The 7,030-nt window shown below is 38.7% G+C and overlaps 1 non-coding gene across 1 annotated transcript; it reads left to right on the top strand.

The window, feature by feature from the left end:
* Positions 1-729: 729 nt before the first annotated feature.
* Positions 730-804, top strand: Trnaw-cca (transfer RNA tryptophan (anticodon CCA)). Its single transcript has one exon. It is a non-coding gene; the product is annotated as a tRNA-Trp (tRNA).
* The last annotated feature ends 6,226 nt before the right edge of the window (positions 805-7,030 follow it).

The raw sequence follows: 7,030 nt of genomic DNA on the forward strand, positions 1-7,030 counted from the left end.
AGTGCTGGCAAATCAACGAAGCGAGTGTGTAATACTGGATTTAATGACAGTCAGTTTTTCCTATTTTCACTGTGACTTTAATTTCGTTGAATGACAACGTAATTCTTTGCAACAGTGATAAAGCATATATCTAAGATAATTTAATGTTAACTTCAGAGTGCAAGACATTCTTAAGTCAGGGAATCTGTGCATCAACGTTGTGGCATTTTGTGGTACAGTACGACCACGTTTTACGCATCTTCTCATTCTTTTGAATGCTCAAAAACTTTGTTTCAGGAGTTTTAATCGATGTATTTGTCAAATGTGGTGCTACACACCATTTGTAGCCTATTCGCCGAAACGTAAATTCCGAAACAAGTTATCACTGTGAATGAGTTTCGTGATAGTAGGAGCAGTGACCTAGCCAGTGACGTCACAGCCATCACATGACTCAGATGGAACGTTTCAGAAGGCTATCTGAAATTCATTTCGGTATTTTTTTAAAAATAATACTGAAATTCAAGACAGAAAAAAGCATGTTATGAGCATAAAATGACATAATTTCCAAATAACAGCCAAATACCCTATTCTGAAACTTCCTGGCAGATTAAAACTGTGGCGGATCGAGACTCGAACTCGGGACCTTTGCCTTTCGCGGGCAAGTGCTCTTTCGCAGAACTTCTGTGAAGTTTGGAAGGTAGCAGACGAGGTTCTGGCGGAATTAAAGCTGTGAGGACGGGGCGTGATTCGTGCTTGGGTAGCTCAGTTGGTAGAGTACTTGCCTCCCAAAGGCAAAGGTCCCGAGTTCAAGTCTCGGTCCGGCAGACAGTTTTAATGTGCTAGGAAGTTTCATATCAGCACACGCTCGGCTGTAAAGTGAAAATTTCTTTCTAGAAACGCCTTATTCTGCTCTTTATTCCAGATATTACATGTGATTCCTTGAACAGCACATGGATTTCTGTGTTTTTCGTTCTAAAAATTCCATTTCCTTATATGGATATGAAGAACAACACCTCGTTTTCGGAAGTTATATTTTTGTATCTCCATCTTCCTGTTCAGTGTCCATATTTCAGTCCCATACACCAATACCGGTCGCACAATTGTCTTGTATATTCCGAGTTTCGTTGTTCTAGATAGTTGTTTGTTGCTGAATAGTTTTCCCATTGAGAATAGACTCTTCCCTGCCGATTTAATGCTGTTCATTATCCATTACTCCATGTTGCTGACGTGCTTCCTAGATGATTGAAGGACCTAGCCTTCTTCAAATCCATTTTTGTTGTTGCTCCTGATCCCTACGTTTTCACACGCAAAGAAAACAACAAAATCATGTAATATAGCTAGGCGGTGGACGTTAGTATCTTACAGTGTATCAAAGATCTCCACGTTTTCTTAGAAAAACGAACGACAAAGAAGTCCCAGATTACAGAACTGCGAGTTGTGACATAACTCAGTTACATTAAGTGGCGATGTCCATGTGAAACTTCTTGATAAGCACTGCGATTCAGATACGCCTGATAACGGTAATGTACTCGCTTTCATCGCTAATCTACTATATCTTCCCAAATATGTCACCTGCACATATGTTATCCTCTCGATGACGCATATTTCTTAAGCTTGTTGCACAATAAACGCTGCCGATTTCGTTTACAGCTATAATTTTGTATCTAAAGCTTTCAGATAGAGTAACGTTACGATATTTGTTAAGTATATAACACGAAAATGATGAAAGAAAGCTTATATGCACTGTTCCACACAAGCGCAGATGTCTTCGCCGCCGATGCGGTTACTTCAGTTCGTTAATTGCTTCGTATTACATTGAAGGACTTAGTTTAGTCTGTTATAAAGGGGAGTAGATTATGCTTTAAAGACAAAATCGTGTAAGACAAATGGTGTCAGAACAGAACTAGGACCCTGCACGGAAGCTCGGAATAAGCAGCCCTCGTTTAGGGACGATATTGTACCTTCGCGCTTTGACAGAATATTAAAAAAGGCAAACGGAGTACCACGAAGTCACCGTCACGTTTAACGTTGTGTGGTGCTAAGTCTCAAAATTCAAATATCTATGAGTGATATCTAAGGCTGAGCTATTATTGACATATCTCACCAGTTTCCCTCAGCGACCCATCTCTGGGCTATGCTCTCTTTCATCAGAAATATTGACGCCAAGTTGTTTTTCCATACACCTTCGATTGTTTACTTTTTACAGCTTCCATCAAACAATAAACGCGAAATCAAGATTGATATATTACGATTATTATTATTATTATTCATTATTATTATTATTATTATTATTATTTTCGTTAACTTACTCCTTTAAATACACTAGCACCACTTGCGTTGGTAAACGTAATTACGACTGTTGTTGTAGACAAATACTGCATAATTTCTATTACAATTCAAATTAGCACAGGGTTTGTTTTTCAACTAGTGATTGAAATCGACAGATTTGGATTTTGAAGTTTCTGTAATCCAGCATCGTGTGGTCCGCTACTTGGTCGCCGCAGTACACGGATGTATGGCGTCTTTGATTATTCTGAATCTTTTTCCATGTCCAATCAATTTTGCTGTGAAATTAAGAGAGATTGGTAATTTCATCACCAGTCTTTGGTGCACCGTTGGAAAATATTATTCTTTACTGATTCCTGTTGTAGTCTCTTACCATTCTTCGTCGCATTCTCCCAGAGCTGCTTTTCGTGACATTTATTTCACGAATGTTTGATATAGCAGTGAGAAGTCTTATCTACAAGCTAAATTGTTACCTATTTCTTTCATTTGCTTAATTTCATACTCTATTTCCTCCACTAAAAAGATTAGTATATCATTACTACCTAGTCTTTTCAAAATAACTTTATCCTTTTGTTACACATTGATATGCAATATTTATAATAGGGTGTTTCTTTTTAATTCATTTTGAAACTAAAGCCAATATGAAGTTGTCACTTCCGTTTGCTGTTTAATCTATCTGTACAATATTCACACACTTCTTCCATTTCCTCTCCTTGTTTACTTTTTGTTTACTGATCACTGTACCAGGGACAAGCAGTTTCTTTGTACTGCTTCCTTAGTTTTTATTCTGCAGTATATAACTCCGCTTCTTGGTTAAATAGCCAGCCTAAACCTAATACAATGTTAACACTCATCTTTGGGAACATCAGCATTGAATGACTAAAATAATTATCAGTAATACTGAAATTAATAAATGTGTGTTTGGTAACTTACATGGCTACACACCAAACAAGTACCTTCAGAAATGACTTCCTAATACTTAAATCTGTATTCGATGTTAGCAAATTTCTCTTGTTCTGAAACGCTCTTCTTGCCATACTCAGTCTACATTTTACATTCTCTTTATTTTGGGTGACATCAGTTTGTTTGCTGCAAATTCCAAAACCTAACTACTACCTTTAGTGTCTCGTTTCCTAAACTACTTCCCTCCGCATCACCAGGCTTAATTAGACTAAACTACAATATCTTCAATATCTTTGTTCTGCCTTGTTTGATGCTCGTCTTATATTCGTTGACGTTCGTCTTATATTCGCCTTTGAGGACGCTCTTCCAAGTCCTTTGCAGTCTCTGACAGTAGAAGAATGTCCTCTGCAAATCTCAAAATTTTTTTTTTCTCTCTGACCTTTAATTCCTACTCTTGATTTTTCTTTTGTTTCCGTTACTGCTTGCTCAGTGTACAGACTGAATAAAATTTGGGATAGGTTAAAACACTGCCTCATTCACTTCTAAATCACTCGCTCCCTTTCATGCCCCTCCACTTTTATACTACCCATTTGGTTTCTGTTCAAGTTCAAAATAGCTTTTATGCACCCTGCATTTTGCCACAGCTGCCTTAAGAATTGTAGTCAACAGTGTAAGAAGCTTTCTCTAAGACTACAAATGCTATAAACGTAGGTGTGCCTTTCCTTAACCTATCTTCTAACAGGAATCGTAGAGTCAGTATTGCGTCACTTGTTCCTACATTTCTCTAGGGTCCAAACTAACATTCCCGGAAGCAGCTTCTACATGTTTTTGCACTCTTATGCACATAATTTGTATTAATATTTGGCAACCATGACTTTTGAAACCGATAATTCGTTAATATTGTAACCCTTCCGCTTCTGATGTCTTTGTAATTGGAATTATTATGGTCTTCTTGAAGTCGGAAGTTATTTCGCCAGCCTCAAATATTTTGCACACCAGATGGAATATTTCTGTCACGGGAGACTCTACCAAGATAACAGAAGAACTGATGGAATAACGTCTACTCCTGTAGCCTAGTTTCAACTTACGTCTTTCAGTGCTCTATCAAATTCTTCTCGCAATGTCATATCTTCTATTTAATTTTCATCTATATCCTCTTCCCTTTCAATAATTCTGTCTTCACTTCCCTTGTATAGACTCTCTACATACTCGTTCCAGCTATCAGCGCTTCCTTATATGCGTATTACTGGTTTTCCACATCAGCTATTGACATTCATGTAGAGGCTTCTCTTTTCCCCAAAGGTCTCATTAATATTCCATTGGTGGTATTTATTTTTCCTATAGGGAAATACGTTTCTAAATCCTTACCTATGTCTCTAGCCATACCCACTAATCCATCTTGGACTTCCGGTCAATCTCTTTTTGTAAACGTTTGTATTCCCTTTCGTCGGTTCATTTGCTATATTTTTACATTTTCTTCATTCATCAAATTAACTCAATATCTCCTTCGATATCCCTGGATTTCCACTAGCTCTTATGCTTTTACTTATTTGATCCTCTGCTGTCTTCACCACTTCATCTCTCAAAGTTACCCATTCGTCTTATACCGTAGTCCTTTCCTCTGTTCTAGTCAGTCGTTGCCCAACGCTCCCCCTGGGAAATTCAACAAGCTCTGCGTCTTTCAACGTATCCAGGTCCCATCTTATTGATATCCTACTTTTTTTTACAGTTTCTTCAGTTGTAATACACAGTTCATAAGTAATAAATTGTAGTCACAGTCTACATCTACCCCTGAAAATGACTTACAATTTTAAGTCTGGTTCTGAAATCCTGTATTACCATCATTTAATCAGCCTGAAACCTTGCTGCGTCTCCATGTCTCTTCCGCATAAACAACGTAAACAAGTGAGAGTGATGATTAAATTATGCACTGAGCAAAATTCTGCCAGGCGGCTATCTTCTTCATTCCTTTGCTACAGTCCATATTGACCTACTGCTTTTCCTTCTTTTTCTTTTACTATTATCGAATTCCAGTCCCCCAAGACTATTAAATTTTCGTCTCCCTTAACCGTCTGAATAGTCTCTTTTATCGTACCATACACTTATTAATTCTCTTCATGATATGCAGTGCTAGTTGACGTATAAACTTGTATTACTGTGATGGGTATGGGCTTAGTGTCTGTCTTGGCTGTGGTAATGTATTCACTATGATGTTCATAGTAGCTTATCTGCATTCCCATTTTCTTATTCGTTACTAAACCTACCCCTGCATTGCCCACATTTGATTCTTTATTTATAACCCTATATTTACCTGATCAGAAGTCCTATTCCTCCTCCCACCAAACTTCACTATTTCCCGCTACATGTAACTTCAACGCATTTATTTCTACTTTTAAATTTTCTAACTTATCTACCTGATTCAGAGATCTAACATTCCATGCTACTACCCGCAGAATACCCATTTTGTTTCTCCTGATAACGATATCCTCCTGAATAGTTCGTCCCCAGAGTCCCGAATGGGGACTACTTTACCTGCGGAATATTTTACTCAAGACGCTGGTCTACCTTCTACATCAAGTTTCACACATATCAAGTTAAGTAATCTGTTGTCATTTTCTCGTATATCTGCTCTTTGGGCCTCATTTACTAACTTAACCCAGCATTCCGCTAACTTTCTCAAATCATGGATAGCATATAAAGCCATGGTTTGTCCAAGTGATAGTTCATATTTTAACTTGATCTCCTTATACATTAGACTTACCTTCTAGGTGCTTAGTAATAAACTACCCTTCAAGAAGCGTGAAGTACAAAGAATCGCTGGGTGCATAAATCATTAGACTCGTAGTTATCTCTGGCAAGTAGAACGGTCACCAGAAGGTGTCGATCGCGTTTAGTGTTATTATGCGGCCTGGTAGGTTATATGTAGGTCCTGAGCAGAGTCAGATGTCGAGTGATAACCGTGCAGGACATCGAGATTACGCGTACAAGTGCGTGACAACATTATCAGCACCTGACACAATTCGAAAGGGACCTCAATATGGGTCTCCATTTTGCTGGGCGATCGAATCATGCGATATCTAGATTTGTGGGACATTCAGAACAGCATAATGTTGAGCTGCACGGAGTGATTGGATGAACCCTCTGCCAATGACTGGGGAAACACTGATGGCGCGATAGTATCTCATGAACTCTCTGCCTATTCCTGTGTTGCCCCTACTGCGATGGGACTGTGATGCCATTTTCAACGGAACAACGATCGTTCAATCATGGCACATGTCTCTATGAACTGTGAGAGTGACTTTCAGATACTCTTGTACCCAGAAACATCCCCAGATTAGTCCTTTATAGAACATACATAGGACTGCTCAGGGGGTAACTCGGTGAAGACGATGGAATCCTGGATTTTAACACCAGGTATCACAGCAATGGGCCACCAGGCGAGGTTGCAAAGGCTTTATAAGACAATTACCAAACAAATCAGTGCCTTTATTCGTGGCAGAGGGGTGTAGCTTCTTACAGATATGCGGACACATACTACTGAGTACTGTGTAAATTCGACTTCACCAAAAAAATATTACATACTCCATCAACCAGTGAATTTTCATTGCGTTTCCTCCCCTTCTGGGTGCATCAGGTTTTTTTGCAGGGATCTTATACTGATTTTTCGTCTTTTCTCTACAAGCATTCTGCTCTCAGCAAGATCTATCTCACATGGTCTCACAGCAGGTATATAGGACACAGGAATTCCATGCCCTCAGTGGAAAATCTCACTCTAGTCACTTCCTCCGCCATTTTACTTCCATTTCCCGCTATTCCTTGTAAATGTATGACCTTAACTGACAAATGCATTACTACTCACTTA

Source organism: Schistocerca gregaria, chromosome 3 (assembly GCF_023897955.1).
Source record: "Schistocerca gregaria isolate iqSchGreg1 chromosome 3, iqSchGreg1.2, whole genome shotgun sequence".
In the NCBI taxonomy this organism is placed as follows: domain Eukaryota; kingdom Metazoa; phylum Arthropoda; class Insecta; order Orthoptera; family Acrididae; genus Schistocerca; species Schistocerca gregaria.